We start from the raw sequence: 17,369 nt of genomic DNA on the forward strand, positions 1-17,369 counted from the left end.
ACACGCCGTGGAAATACTAGACGCTCGTTGGTGCAGCGGCGCAGAAACTGCGTGTGGAACTCAATGCGTGGTACAAAATCTGCTGACATTATGACTGTATCCTTTATAGTTGGTATGGATGTAGTTGTCAGTCACGCAGAACTTAATAGACGCTGCTGCTACCAACATTCATAGCTGTTGCAATAGCTCGTCTACTCGTTGTCAGGTTCTTTTCAAATTACGTAGTACGATATCTTTCAGTTCGGGTGTACAGAGTGTCATTGGAGCGTCAGTCACATCTGTTGACGGTAAGAGTGCCCTTTCTCGAAGCGGTTGCGTAACTGTGGCGAAAAGGGCATGTGATGCTGTCGGACGTTGTGGCTAACAATCCTGATAAAGGCGACGAAAGATCATGTCGGTGCATTCTGCAAGCCTGTAATTAGCCATATTGCTCTAACATCACAGACACGTGAGTAGGATAAACGTCAAATGACATAAGCCGTAAGCCGATACGACGTAAGCATCCATCAGCATGAATACCTGTTCCATAATTACTTAGCAAACATGTTTTCAAAAGACTGTAGTACGGACATGGGTTCCAAACGAAAATATTGTCCACTCAGTCTCCTCCACAAGTCCCAGATGTATTTCAAGGGAATTTCAGAACTCCCTGCATAGTATGAAAACCTTTTCTGTTTCCAGGACGGTAGTACTTGGTCTAATACTTAGATTTCGCTGGTCGGAGTCAAATTTCATAATAAGGGATTGATTATATTGCATCCGTAACATGGCTGGGGAAAGAAGAAATCAAAATGAGGGTTTAACGGCACGTCAGTAACTCTGTCATTTGTGACGAAACACATGCTCGGTTTAAGCAAGCATAGGGAATGAAACCTGAACTGACAGTGCCGTTTGTAAGAACCGCGCCGACGTAGCTTTGGATATTTTACGGAAAACATATGAAATATACAACTGGATGGCTTGATAGTGTTTCCACCCATCATCATTTCGGCTAGTAATACAGTATGTAGAACAATAGTCACCTCTGCTGGTTGCGATGCCTACCAACTTCTGTGGGGACTCCACTTTTGTTTATTTTATTTTATTTATTGAACCTAATCTTATTAGGGCCTTCAGGTCCTCTATTACACTGGATCACTGTTTACCACATACAGTATTTTTTACGTTTTAGTTACCCATAAATGCCTATTATTTCAAAATGACAAGTAGTAAAAAAATTATTCGAATGTCTGTAGACGCTGTGAAAATAAGCAGTGCTGACTAAGAGCTAATGAATGATGAGGTGATCAGCATATTTCATTTATATCAGAATAACCTTTCACTTAATGGATGCAAATAAGTTGTGTACAAAATGATATACAGTGTTTTTTGATTCTCTCGACAAATGTGAAATTCGGCAGATAGAACTTTTTTAGTATCCGCTTTTCATATAATGTCAACTGTACGTAATATGCTGCGTCCTGAAAAGGGTCTTATCACTGCCCATATCATTTATCACATTCTTAAGGACTCGTCATGAGAGTTCTTGTACGTTGGTAACATGTGCGTACACGTGTCACAGTTCAGCAACCTATTTGAGATGAGCTAAAAGTTCGTTTTTATTTCCGACAGAACATAATATATACAGCCTCTTGTCTCTTTGCGAAAATCGTGTGATATTAAATGCCGCTTTAAGCGCATCTTTAATAACAAAAAAGGTGCAGCTCCAGCCCCAAGAACGATGAGAGCTAATCTGTGGAGCACGGGCAAATACCACTCGGAAGCCTCGTGGCAACGTCGTACAGTCTAATCCGCTAAAAAAACATTTGACCACGGCTTACCCTCTTAGGTACACGCGGATTACAGGACTAACGGTGCTACGACGCTTGACAAGAAAAATCTCGTAACGTGTGCCACATGAAGATAGGCGACAGTAAGGCAACTGTGGGAGCCCATTTCATCTCATATTTCTTCCAAGAATTTTTCTTTCATTTTGTCTGCACATTTAACGGGAAGAAAACGTTAATATTAATTTTTCCAGACAAAATTTCCATGACAAGTTGCTGTAGTTACGACACATTACGCGAAATCAAAACAGTAAAAATTATACACGACCTTGAACTTAAATCACTTGTAATGTATAACATTTCAGTTTCATTGTAACGCCCCCAATGTTCTAAGTACATTTTACTTACGATTTGTTTCAAGTATGTTGTCATCTGTAACTTTTAGTGAGGCAGTGATTCACATTTTTACTCTCTGGATCATCATCTCTCTGCAAAGACGCCGGTCTTCTCTATACTGAGTGATCTTTATACTACATGGATGCATAAGTCTGATCTCAGATCACGGGACTTCGCCGTGCTTGCAGACTTTTGCCATTTGCATAGCCGGCCGTGTTGTAGTTAGGAAAAAAATGTTCCAACGGTCTATACGTGATATAGATTTCTCCACTTATCAACATGCGATGAAATAGGCTAATGCAGAAGTAAAATCGAGAAAGTATTTGCATTTTGCGTTTTCCAGATATTTCATATCAACCATGTTGTACATAGGCAAGAACTATATACGAGTAATTTTGACCGACATCCTCGAATAGCCGGAGCTCCATTCCCACATTGTAGGCTATGGAGGCCATTGAAAGAAATTGTATAAGAGATCTAGTTCTGGTTAATTAGTGAAAGAAGGGGAAAGCTTTTACGGAAAGCTCCGTTTTATGCATTTTGCCGTCATTTTTTCCAATAAAATATTACTGTGACACATGAAGTATTAGCCAGAAGTTAGTTAGAATGTATTGAGTGCGTGTTAAAAGTAACGAAAGAACTTGTTGTGGTGGTTCTTTCTATGTCAGTGACTCAGTTGTGGTACGTCTCGCAGTTAGTTTGCCCGACACGATGTTTTATATTAAAAGACACCAAAAATACCCGTAATTCCTAATTCAGTGAGGGATCTATTAATGTAATTGATTCTAATTAATTGTTGTTGTTGTTGTTGTTGTTGTGGTTTTCGGTCCTGAGACTGGTTTGATGCAGCTCTCCATGCTACTCTATCCTGTGCAAGCTTCCTCATCTCCCAGTATCTACTGCAATCTACATCCTTCCGAATCTGCTTAGTGTATTATCTCTTGGTCTCCCTCTACGATCTTTACCCTCCACGCTGCCCTCCAATACTAAATTGGTGATCCCTTGATGCCTCAGAACATGTCCTACCAACCGATCCCGTCTTCTGGTCAAGTTGTGCCACAAACTTCTCTTCTCCCCAATCCTGTTCAATACTTCCTCATTAGTTATGTGATCTACCCATCTAATCTTCAGCATTCTTCTGTAGCACCACATTTCGAATGCTTCTATTCTCTTCTTGTCCAAACTATTTATCGTCCATGTTTCACTTCCATACATGGAATTAATTAAAGTTTGTATTTCTGCAAATGCTGCGGTTAAAGATTCTTACAATATCCCTTAAGCGGGGATTGAAAAACGGAACTTGCTGTAGTCATATGATTCAATATTGGAAACACTGTTTACTTTAACTTGTTCAAAGAAAGAACCGTTCATCAAGAGAATTCTTCAATATTTGCATTTATTTTTACCTGTCAAAATTAGCGAATACTAAGAAATTTGTTACAACTCTGGACCGTTATCACTTAGAACAATGGCGCTGATCTCTGCACCAATGTTCCCCTATAAAATTTGCGTGAAGTGTTGAAATATATAACTTCATGAATGTAGGAGATGTTACTGAAAAACGTTTGCGACAGTTTTAAGTAATATTTGGTTATATTTAGGCTAAATATTGCATGAAACGTAACACGTTAACGTGCCTCGTCAAAAAATGAATTCTTGCGCTACCAAGAATCAAAAGGGAAGAAAGAGGATCCTTTTTCAAAAGGAACAGAGATTGCAATTACATTCGCAGTTCATATTAATTGTTTACTGAGTCTTTGTGATGTTTCTGTGATAATAGTTATTTCGTTAATACGTCAGTTTTGATATATTTGTGAATTTATTCAACATATTTTTTATCACGTTATGTGGCATACAGACACATTGTTACGAAATTCTATCTTTCGTCATTTATCATTACGTACTAATCCTGTAGAAATTTATGTTCACAGAGCTACCAAGCGAACAGTGACAGACGATCAGAGATAATAAATGTTTTAGTATCTCGCACATGGAGCCCAAGAAGACAAAATATTAACTGTTACGCATTTGTGAGTTTTGGACAAATATAAAAATCTTTTTAGCGAGATAGCAAAAATGTTTCCTGAAATAGGAATTCACCTGAGGTAATTATCAACCGTAACTGGTATTTGATCAACTGGCTGCATTTGGAATTTTTCTTACCTTCGTTCGTCCTCTGCACCTAGTAACGGGAATTTATTGTATACTTACAGTGTTTTACGGCATGGTATGTTATTATAGCACTTAAAACTACCCTCCGTTTACTAATTACGTTATCGTAGGATTGAAGCAACACACTTAACTAAAAGTAGTCAAGGATCTAAAACTCTACCAATGACTAGAATTCACTCAATAATCGGTAGGTTCTCGGTGTCAGCATACAATACTAGGATTCACGGGAGGCGGACCTGCAAGTTTAAAAGGAGACGGGGAGTACTGTTAGTCGGGAGGCAGCAACAGCAAAGAGGGTCGGTCAGAGGAGCTGAGTATCTTCAGATGTCTGACGTTTCGGCTACTGTCGCAAATGACGTTCCTCAGGGTGTTTTGGTGACTGCAAACGACCTTTCTAACTTCAAAACACCTTGATGTAAGGCATTTACTACAGTGACCGAAACGGCTGAGGATTTTACATATTGACAATGCTTTCACAGGTCCTGAAGTATTCTTTGACAATGACAGCAGCCGCGGATGCCTAAGCTTGCAAAGCTTCACATAGTATGCGTATGCAGCATAATAGAAAGTATACATTATTTGCGATGATTTGATGGTCCACAGGATACTAAAATACGTATACAGAGCTACCTCATCCAGAGGGAAAAACGGCTCTAAACCGGGTAGGCATCGGCAGGTACGGATATCTCCTTCCATGCGGCCTAAACTCCTTTTCAAAGCTCAACAAGAAGTGGCTGGTCAGAGGTGGCGAACCAGTCCCCAGTTAAACTATGACCAGATGTTATCTGTGAGAGCCATAGGTGAGAGATATAGAGGTCGTACTGTCGTGTTCAGCTGAACACCCTCTGTATAGAAGTAGGTCTTGTTATCTTGTTGAAAGGTTATGTAGTGAACAACTCAAAACACAAGTCAGAACCACAACACTTCATTCACGATACTTTAAAGGCTGCTGCCCACAGTACCGACAAGGCTGGCCAGGGGTTACCTTGTGCATTCAATGCGACACCGCTTCGTGACTTAACGCGCTACTTTCTTACGAAGGTGACAAATGCAATCCATCAATGCTCGTTCTCCTTTGAGACTCTACAAGCGAATTTGGCAACCATGGTGCAGTAGGAACAACAGGGACATTCACCGCTCTCTGCTACGAATAAAGCCGATAAAAGTATTTTAATTGTAAATAACCGGTATTTTATGGTATTTGTGTTGCCTGTTATGACATTCTTTGTGATTTTTTACTAACAGCCAGCTCAATGGCCGGGATATAAATATGGCATAGAAGTTTTGTTAAGACTTTTATAAAACGCTTTTTAGAACGAATATTGTTTATTCATAACATTTCCATCGCTTGAAAAATTTGGTTTTAACTTATAGAAAGTGGAAAAAACGGTCAGAGCTACTTTAATAACAGCACAGACACCTAGAAACGTGCAACAAACACATGAGATAAAAATCGTATTTATCGTTGGTAGTACGTTCTGTGTCTTCTGAAGGACTGGTATTGTCTTTGAATGGTAATGTTTGTCATGACAGCATTGCAGAACGAATATTTGTGAACACTGGCCGACAAATATTGGACAATGGATTAATTTATACTAGAATTAAAAATTGTTAAGTAATTATTCCTGGTAAATGTTCTACTTTGTCCATTATCTAAACTGTCCATCCGAAATTTATGATCGAGCATCATCAAAACATCAACTGTATTCAAATTCCTGTTACAAAGTAAATAAATGTATTTGACTAAAAACGGACTTTTCATTCGAAACAAAGAAAGGAAAAGTGAAAATGACTTACAAGTTCGTGGGGCCCTCCACCGGCGATGTTGGAATTCAGATATGGTGTTGGCCCACCCTTAGCCTCTCACAAGAATACGTTCAATCAGGTGCTGGAAGGTTTCTTGGGGAATGGCAGGCCATTCTCTATGGAGAGCTGAACTGAGGAGAGGTATCGATGTCGGTTGGCGAGGCCCAGGCACGAAGTCGGTGTTCAAAAACATCCCAAAGATGCTCTATAGAATTCAGGTCAGCACTGTGTGCAGGCCAGTTCTTTATTGTCGTGTAACCACTCTACCACAGGCCGTGCATTATGAACAGGTGCTCGATCGCGTTAAAGGATGCAATCGCCATTTCCTAATCCGTCTTCGACAGTGGGAAGCAAGAAGGTGCTTAAGACATCAATGCAGGACTGAGCTGTGATAGGGCCACTAACAGGGGGTGCAAGTCCCTCCACGGAAAACATGACCACATCATAACACCACCGCCTCCCAATTTTACTGTTGGCACTACGCACGCTGGTAGATGACGTTCACTGGACATTCGTGATACCCACACCCTGCCATCGGATCGTCACATTGTGTGCCGTGATTCGTCACTCCACATAACGTGTTTCCACTACTCAGTCAACAAATGTTTACGCTCCTTACACCAAGCGAGTCGTCGTTGGGCATTTACTCGCTCGATGTGTGGCTTATGAGCAGCCAGTCGACCATGAAATCCTAGTTTTCTCTCCTTCCGCCTAACTGTCATATTACTTGCAGTCGATCCTGATGCTGTTTGGGTTTCCCGCGTGCTGGCCGGGATAGATGTCTGCCTATTACACATTACGACACTCTTCAACTGTGGGCGGTCTCTGACAGGCAACAGACGAGGTCGGCTTGTACGCTTTTGTGCTGTATGTGTCCCTTCACGTTTCCACTTTACTGTCACATCGGAAGCAGTTGACCTAGGGATGTTTAGGAGTGTGGACATCTCGCGTAAGGCGTATGACACAAGAGACACCCAATCACCTGACCACGTTTGAATTCCGTGATTTCGTGGAGCGCTCCATTCTGCTGTCTCACGATGTATAATGACTATTGAGGTCGCTGATATGGAGTACATGGCAGTAGGTGGCAGTAGGTGTCTACATAGTTCCTCGTAGTCAGCGCGTACACAACTTTCCCACTAGAGCGCGCCCCGCTAAGCACAACAGCGCAGGCGCAGCGCTCGTCCGTCTCCGCACTATGAGATGGCGCTGCCTTAGAGACGGAATAAATTCTGCTTCCACTGATCCGCGCATTAATATGTAACGCAGCCAATGAGATTGCTGCTAACGTAGAACGTTTTCTCCTCGCGGATCACACTCGTGCAGTGATACCTGAACGCTCGAGGTATTATAACGAGTGTACAGACCTCCAATTAGTCAGTCTGCAACAGTCTGTAGCAGTCAGCATCAGTCTGCATTAGTCTGCCTTAGTCTGTACCAGTCTATAGTCAAGTTTCAGTCTGCGCCTAATAAGATTATCATATTTCTGTACATAGCCATGAAGAGAAATGTATAGACACTTTGTCAAGTAACAGAGATATGTGAGAATAAGATTACTGTACCAAGACCAAAGGAACTTCAGATTGTCAATTGTAAACAGCATCTAGAATGTCTATATTTTTTTTATTTTAATAAATGTGTGTGAAAATTAATCAAGTTCTGTTTAAAGTTGGTCACCGTCAATCTGCTACTCTAAGCGTGCAAGTGGCATTTCTATCGTCTGACCTAACGGCAGAAGATAAACACGCCACGATAAGACCACGAGACATATTGCTGACACTCGCCTACTTCGTTAGAGCGACAAGTCAAATAATCTGATGGTGTGTGTACCGAAGGTCTTACAGCACGCACACCACACAAACAAAGGGTGTAATGAAAAGCTAGCACCAAACTTTCAGGAAAGGTACCTCAGGAAATATACCTCATACATAAAGGTAAAAAGATATGGATATGATCTCGGAAACATTTCATTTCCATCTTAGAGCTCATTTCTTATTTCTCTTCACAATCAAATTAATCACTGGAAAGAAACAGAAACATAACGTACCAACAATATAGGGAACGCTTTACAACGCAAAATGTTCAAAATAACCATTTAACTACGTTTGAATAAAATTTACAGTGTTTTGTAACTAGTGTGTTCACTGCCAGTGTAAGACAGAAGAGTTCCTGAAGCTAACTGATGGCTTCCACTAGCGCTACCGGAAACGGAATAATGAGCCGTTTCTTAGGGAACCAGAATTAGGGTATCACTTTTTCGAAACTTCATAATTGTTTCCCATTGTGATACGGAAGTCTGGAATTTTTCTCTAAGATGCCTACAATTGAAATAGTCCAATAGCTGGGCGCCCTGCGACATCGTCGAGCTCTCGACACGTGCGAAAGAAAGGCCAGAGCTTAGGAGTTCACGTATGTGTAACGTTGATTAATGATATCACAGTCGCTCAAATTTTCATCGCAATTCTGCCCAACTCGACTGCGGACGTGTCACACGATGGGAAGGTCCTCACAGCCCCTCTTACCCAAATTGTAGCTCTTCTTTTTGACGTCTCTCCGATGGAGCTAAGAACTGCGACGACCTGTGATGAAATTACGTGGATTTCTTGTGAGTACCCGAGGAAAACATTTCAGACATATCAGCGCTCTCAATCGACGCAAAAAATCCCGGGGGTGGCATAAAGGACGTAAATGAAACGATCCCTCTCCTTGGGGCATTGATTGCCATATGTTTCAGAGGCGAAACATAGTTTGCAATGCGACGAGCAACAGAGCGACGTTCTTGATAACCTCTGACAATGCCGACACCTCCAGATGTTTCAACCCTTCTCTAACGACATTTTGGGGCTGCATCCCTATTCACTCCTTTGGAGTGCAACGCACCCACAATTTTTCCCTCGCTTACAGAATGGAACTAAAAAGGCACACTCAATACCATTGGACGTAATGTGAATGTGATCCGAAGCAGCAGTGGGTGCTTCCTATGTCACTCAGCCTGTTTCGTGCCCTTATGTGGCGTGATCAGGTGGGAATTGACACATGCATGAAACAAACAGCAAATTGTTTCTCTAAAACCCCACAGTCTGGCAAAACCTTTCGCTAACCTATTTTGTATATTTAAAAAAAATAACCCTTGAAGTTGGTCTAGGTGCGTGAAGGCAGACAACCACTTCACACAACTCTGTTTCCAATTGCCTGTCTGCAAGTGCCTAGGACTACTTTACAGGTTGTCTCTGCACTTGTCCATTTTTAAAATTCTCGAGAAAGGTCCGCGAGTGCGGCCGAGGGTTCTCCCAAAATGGTGGGTTTGGGCCGTTGCCGTTTGACTGGTGGATGTGTAAATGACGCAACCCACTGTGAGCTCGCTACCAGAGGATGTGGAACAGGAGGGCTGAAAAAGAATAAGCATGCTTTTTTCCTTCAGATCGCGTTCAGACTTCGTCGAATGATTTTGAACGGCCCCTTGTGGCTGCAACCTCTACAAAAAAAGAACAAATTGCAATCGCACTGTTCAAAAAATAGGCGCAAACACGTTGAATAGGGATGCAGCCCCACGACATTGCTAGAGAAAGAGTGAAAAGTGTAGAGGTGTTATCAGTGTCGAAGATTATCAAGGACGTCATGCTGTTGCTCACCGCACTGATACCTGTCGTTTTCCTCTGTGAAATGTGTAGGAATGAGCGCCCAAGGGAAAGGGGTGGTTCCATTGACACCGTCTATGAAGCCCTTGAGGCCATTTCGTCGGTGTGTCTGAAACGGTGTCCTTCCCCAATCATTAGATATCCATGTGCTTTCATCGTTGAGCGTCGCTCTTCAGAGCTCCAGCGCAGAGGTGTCAAAAAACGGGGGTAAAATGTGGGTACGAGGGGCTGTGAGGACATTCCTATCATGTGACACGTCCACATTGGCATTTGGTAAATGTTTGTGGAGAAATTTAATGCCAGTGACATAATTAGTAGACCTTACACGTAACATGAATTCCAGAACTCTGGTTTTTTCTTTGCATGTGTTGACAACTTGCTGTTTGAAGCATCCATGAGCCTGTGGGTGATGCAGGGCGCCACGGTTTTGCGCCCTTACGCAGGACGATTCAAGAGAAATTTAAAACTCCTTTGTCGCATTGGGAGACAATTACCAAGTTTCCGTAACTGGTCCTTTAATTTTCTTGCGCAGAGTAGTTCGAAGTGGATACCCAATGAGTAAGTGGTATTCGTCCCGGACATAATCTGGAATGTTAAAGAACCACTATCCAAAACTTCGTCCATACGTTTACGCCGATATTCAATCTACGTTGCTAAGAGAACTATGTATGCCTGGGAAGTGGCTTGCGCTTCGACACCTCTGTCAACTACAACAAAAGACTGGTACTGAGTATTAATTATTATTTAAAATCTAATAGACACCAACACCTTCATTCTTCACGCTCTGTTCGCGAATGGATCAGGAAAATAATGGAGTGAAGGGGTGGGGGGAGTTACGGTGATAGACAAGCTACCCTTAGGCACATACCATTAGACGGCTTGCGGAGCATATACACTCCTGGAAATGGAACAAAGAACACATTGACACCGGTGTGTCAGACCCACCATACTTGCTCCGGACACTGCGAGAGGGCTGTACAAGCAATGATCACACGCACGGCACAGCGGACACACCAGGAACCGCGGTGCTGGCCGTCGAATGGCGCTAGCTGCGCAGCATTTGTGCACCGCCGCCGTCAGTGTCAGCCAGTTTGCCGTGGCATACGGAGCTCCATCGCAGTCTTTAACACTGGTAGCATGCCGCGACAGCGTGGACGTGAACCGTATGTGCAGTTGACGGACTTTGAGCGAGGGCGTATAGTGGGCATGCGGGAGGCCGGGTGGACGTACCGCCGAATTGCTCAACACGTGGGGCGTGAGGTCTCCACAGTACATCGATGTTGTCGCCAGTGGTCGGCGGAAGGTGCACGTGCCCGTCGACCTGGGACCGGACCGCAGCGACGCACGGATGCACGCCAAGACCGTAGGATCCTACGCAGTGCCGTAGGGGACCGCACCGCCACTTCCCAGCAAATTAGGGACACTGTTGCTCCTGGGGTATCGGCGAGGACCATTCGCAACCGTCTCCATGAAGCTGGGCTACGGTCCCGCACACCGTTAGGCCGTCTTCCGCTCACGCCCCAACATCGTGCAGCCCGCCTCCAGTGGTGTCGCGACAGGCGTGAATGGAGGGACGAATGGAGACGTGTCGTCTTCAGCGATGAGAGTCGCTTCTGCCTTGGTGCCAATGATGGTCGTATGCGTGTTTGGCGCCGTGCAGGTGAGCGCCACAATCAGGACTGCATACGACCGAGGCACACAGGGCCAACACCCGGCATCATGGTGTGGGGAGCGATCTCCTACACTGGCCGTACACCACTGGTGATCGTCGAGGGGACACTGAATAGTGCACAGTACATCCAAACCGTCATCGAACCCATCGTTCTACCATTCCTAGACCGCCAAGGGAACTTGCTGTTCCAACAGGACAATTGACGTCCGCATGTATCCCGTGCCACTCAACGTGCTCTAGAAGGTGTAAGTCAACTACCCTGGCCAGCAAGATCTCCGGATCTGTCCCCCAGTGAGCATGTTTGGGACTGGATGAAGCGTCGGCTCACGCGGTTTGCACGTCCAGCACGAACGCTGGGCCAACTGAGGCGCCAGGTGGAAATGGCATGGCAAGCCGTTCCACAGGACTACATCCAGCATCTCTACGATCGTCTCCATGGGAGAATAGCAGCCTGCATTGCTGCAAAAGGTGGATATACACTGTACTAGTGCCGAAATTGTGCATGCTCTTTTGCCTGTGTCTATGTGCCTGTGGTTCTGTCAGTGTGATCATGTGATGTATCTGACCCCAGGAATGTGTCAATAAAGTTTCCCCTTCCTGGGACAATGAATTCACGGTCTTCTTATTTCAATTTCCAGGAGTGTATGTAGATACAGAAGTACGGGGCCCACATTACCTTCTGTGGACGTAGATAACTGCATATGCCTCATACCTTACGGGAACTATCCTGTTGTGGGGTAATGAGAGACTTAAACCATGTTAGTTTGAGACAGATTTAAGAGCTCCTCCTTCTGAATACAATTCAAAGCGTTAAGCACCCCTCCACCTCACACGGTTTTGGAGCAGTCCTGTGCCTTAAGAAGGAAATCACAGTCTCGTCTTGAGATTGAGATGGGGTCAGTGGAGGGACATAATATACTCTACTGACAGGAAATCGTGTATCTGATGTACCTGTAAAGACAAAGATACGGTTATAGTGTCAGAAAAAACTAGATGAGTTATTCCAAGGAAATAGCTTCGCTAACCATAGGGGCTAGATTCGTCACTAATGATAATTCTACTCCACTGAAATTCCAGGCCGAAGACGTGTCTGAGACGCCCCGGTCTGTGATGGGATACCAAACTGCATGCCGCAAGCCACACGGTCCGACAGCCAGAAGTGATGTCCTGGAGTGCTATTTCTTTCGATAGCAGGACCTCTTTTGTTGTTATCCGCGGCACCTTCACAGCATAGCGGTACATCGACGATATTCTACGCCCCCTTTTGTAGCCCTTCATGGCAAGGCATCCTCGGCTTACGTTTCAGCAAGATAACGTCCGCCCGCTCACACCGAGAGTTTCTACTGCGTGTCTTCGTGCTAGCCAAACCCCGCATTTGCCAGCAAGGTCGGCGGATGTCTCATCAATTCAGAATGTTTCGAGCATTATGGCCAGTACCCTCCTACCAATTCTGGTTTTTACGATCTGACGTGCCAGTTGGGGAGAATTTGGCTCTATGTCGCTCAGGAGGACATCCTACATCCCGAGCCGAATAAGTGCTTTTGTAAGGCCCAGAGGTAGACCAACGCTTTACTGCCTTGCTCATGTTGAGCAGATCTTTCTCTTGAATAAATCATCCAGTTTTCCTGGTATTGTAACCATTTGTTTGTCTGTACATGTGTATTACATCTAACGATCTACATTCCATTCAGATAATTCCTTCGTGGTATGTCGATTTTTTTTCTTTTTCTCTTATAGTGTGTATAAACGGTGGCCTGGTTTCCTCGTCTAGAGACTGTGGGGCTTGTTAGAGTATCTAATGCTGTATGCACTTGCATGATATCTTTTGTCTTACATGGTTGGAATGTCAGTTGCTCCTGACGGAAATGTTACACTTTAGACACTCGCTATGTACGTTAAAACAACACCCATGTCTGCTACAGATGTGTAAATTCTTACAAAATATGAAAACATTTGCGTGATCCTGGTAGATGCGGTTCCTCTACGACTTTCCGCCTGTCAGAAAGCTATGATTTGTCGCAGAATGCTTCAATGTTCATCATGCAGAGTAATTCATCACGCATTCTGTGATGTTGGGAGATGAAATGGCGTGAGATTAACTACTCTCAATCTGAACACAGGCGATCGATAACACTCTTATCGGCTAATGGGCAGCGTTGGAGATGAAGCTCTGCCGCAGGTTTGTGGTACCACAGCTCAACAGTAGTACAAATGAAGTAAGAGTGAACACACTGCAGAAGTAGTACTGTTGTTCGCAACAGCAGCTGCAGGATACGATTCACTTGATTACGCAAGACATAGTTCAGCGCTTACTTTTCCCGGCCCCTCTGTTCCCTAGCCAGTAACCAAGTGAGAACGACCTATCATACTTGATGCCATTAGTTCGATTAAAATACCATTTTACTCGTATTTTAGCTCCGTCACGTGATAATTTAATCAAACTAAGGAGCACCATTGCGGCAGAGTGCTGTCATTCAGAATTACATTATAACCAAAATACACTATGTATCCGGACACTTGGATGAAAATGACTTACTTACAAGTTCTTGGAGCCCTCCATCGGTAATGCTGGAATTTAATATGGTGTTGGCGCACGCTTAGCCTGGATGATAGCCTTCATTCTCGCAGGCATACGTTCAGTGAGTTGCTGCAAGGTTTCATGGGGAATATCAGCCCAATCTTCACGGAGTGCTGCAGTGTGGAGAGGTATCGATGTCGGTCGGAGAGGCCTGGCACGAAGGCGGCGTTCGAAAACATCTCAAAGGTCTTCTATAGTATTCAGGTCAGGCCAGTCCATTACAGGGATGTTATTGTCGTGTAATCACTCTGCCACAGGCCGTGCATTATGAACAGGTGCCCGATCGTATTGAAAGATGCAATCGCCATCCCCGAATTGCTCTTCAACAGTGGGAAGCAAGAAGGTACTTAAAACATCAATGTATGCCTGTGTTGTGACAGTGCCACGCAAAACAGAAAAGAGTGCAAGCCCCCTCCATGAAAAACACGACCACATCATAACACTACCATCTCCGAATTTTACTGTTGGCACTACACACGCTGGCAGAGGACGTTCACCGGGCATTCGCCATACCCACACCCTGCCATCGGATTGCCACATTGTGTACCGCGATTCATCACTCCACACAATGTTTTTCGGCTGTTCACTCGTCGTTTGGCATTTACCGGCGTGGTGTATGGCTTATGAGCAGTCGCTCGACCATGAAATCCAAGTTTTCTCACCTCACACCTAACTATCGTGTACTTCCAGTGGATCCTGATACAGTTTGAAATTCGTGTGTGATGGTCTGGATAGATGTCTGCCTATTACACATTACGACCCTCTTCAACTATCGGCAGTCGCTGTCAGTTAACAGACGAGGTCGGCCAGTACGCTTTTGTGCTGTACGTGTCTCTTCACGTTTCGACTTCACTATCCCATCAGAAACAGTGGACCTAGGGATGTTTAGGAGTGAAGAAATCTCCCGTAAGACGTATGCCCCAAGTGACACTCATTCACCTGACCATATTCGAAATCCGTAAGTTCCGCGGAGCACCCCATTCTGCTCTCTCACGATGTCTAATGATTACTGAGGTCGCTGATATGGTGTACCTGGCGGTGGGTGGCAGCACAATTCACCTAATATGAAAAACGTATGTTTTTGGGGAGAGTCCGGACACTTTTGATCACATAGTCTATGAAAGCCCAGAAGTTGCATAACTGTAGTGTTTTGTCTAGTCACTGGCAACGTCTGGAGTCAATACTGCAGTGTGGTAGTAAACATTGATGAACTCTGTGTGTCCTATTTTTTTGCTCAGTCGCGCATGTTACGTATGAATTAATTTCAGTTTTGGACAAATGAATTTTTTAAGCTTTCAACGTCGTCGTTAAACAAAAAAAGCGTAAAACACTATTACAATTTTATAACAGCTCCCGTACGTGATGGAACGGGGGCTGAAGTCCTTTTGACGACCCCCATAGAGTGCGCTGGGTAGAGCTTTTTTCTACCTTGTCCCGCACCGCACAGAATTAAGGCTCCAACTGAGGAAACCATTGACAGATTCGATGGCAGGAAACTAGCAGTCCTACACATCAGCCAGTTTGAGTGTCTGCTGTACGTAAACTCTACTTGGTGTTCCAAGTAATGTAAAAGGCTGTTGTTCCCTCATGATCACAACTATATCAGGAATTAAAAATGGCCTTCATTGAAAGTAGTGGGTTGCTCCAAAAGGCGTGCACCTTGGGGCCGCAGAGTGTTGGTCGTGCACTAAATATCGTAACAAAAAGCTTTTTGAAATATCTAAACATACACTTTCTTTTTCGAGACAGCTCTGACTCTTCCACAAACGAATTTTCAATAGAAGTGGTTGTAGCATATGTACAGTGGGAGACAAATATATTTCTTTAACGTATCTTAGTCGATGAGATTAAGTTTTAGTAACGGATATTAGAAACTAATGTGGGCATATTCGTAGTTTAATTAAATCATTGCGATATCTAGAACGCAAAACTGACCAGCAATATATCCCATGAACACATAGCTTGGAAACAGAAACGTTTTACATAATTCCCATATACGCAGATAACTCTCCAATTCATTTTATCTTTGGTCTAGTTGTTGGATTAATACTCTGCTGGCAATGGTAAGATATTTGAGGACTGCGGCCCGCTTATGTTCCGTATGTGATTTCAGTAAAACATCCATTAGAGACATAGATTGTTCGACATGATGAAAGAATCCTACCATCTCTCTCGTCATAGTGGTCCAATGGACCTGTGTGGCATCCCTTTGGTAAAGTTCAGCGATCCCGTAGAAGGAATGTTAAGAGTTTTATTTCCCGTCAACGACGAGGTTGAGCTGTCCGCGACTACCTTGTATCAGTCATTTTTGCAATGGTTTTACTGCGCCTGCTACCTCCTCGGTTGGTTCGCTTATTGTCTCCAAACTTCGCGCTGGAGGGTTTCTTGTGCAGAGAGTGGGAGGCTATTCGGGAGCGTGCGCGTTGCGTGGGTTGTGGTTCGACTCCGCTAAGTGCTGCGAGTGACGCGGAGTGTGGCGAAGGAGCCACAGCAGTTGGCTGTTGGTGTGTTCAGTATGGCTCTAACTTGAGTAATAGCGTGGGCCGCTTTGCGATTGCTAGCGGTACATGTGTCTCTTGGGGCTCTGTCAGCATCCTGAAGAATAAGTCGAGGTACTGCGTGGTATTCTGGAATTCTGAAGCGCGGAGTCTTGTGGAGCCCCCAATGAGCTGGTAGCATCGTGGTAACTGTTACGGGAGTCTTCTTCCTTCTGGTAGCCCCTGCCCACCATGTTATTTCTAATTGGTCTTGAGACTTAAGCTGTGGTGCGGTGGCTCTTTTCTTCCGGGTTCTCCAGGAACCGATCAGAATTGTCGTGGTTATTGTACTGTTCCCGCGCCCTGCCTACGTCTTAAATCCGAGTAATGCATTTACTCTCCTGTCAAGCTTAGAACAATTTGCTGAACACAAGACGGTCGCGTTTCGTTAAGTTTTAAATCAGTATCAGTTGTTTGTTTCAGATACCACTAATTTGGTCCTTGTTTAGCGTACGCATTCCCTGATGTTTTACGTATGTGGGTTGCTTGTGGTGGTATTTTTGTCCAAATGCTCTGCCCTGATTAATCTATTGTAAAGGCCACATCGATGACTGATGTTCAAAAACGCACGGAGCAGCCATTTGACAGTGGGACTTGTACCTGTTTGTTATTATTTGCAGTCAGGGTCTTAAGTAACCTTTTTTTTTTTTTTGTCATCCTGATGTAAGTTAGTCCTTTAGTACTCCGTTATTCGAGCTCTTTGTACTCTAGGGGTTAATAGTAACAGAAATTTGCTATTTAATTTCAAGCTCTCGTTACCGTTTATCTAACTGTTTGTCTGAATTGAGCGCCTCGTAATACAAC

The sequence above is a fragment of the Schistocerca americana genome, chromosome 6 (genome assembly GCF_021461395.2).
Source record: "Schistocerca americana isolate TAMUIC-IGC-003095 chromosome 6, iqSchAmer2.1, whole genome shotgun sequence".
Classification (NCBI taxonomy): domain Eukaryota; kingdom Metazoa; phylum Arthropoda; class Insecta; order Orthoptera; family Acrididae; genus Schistocerca; species Schistocerca americana.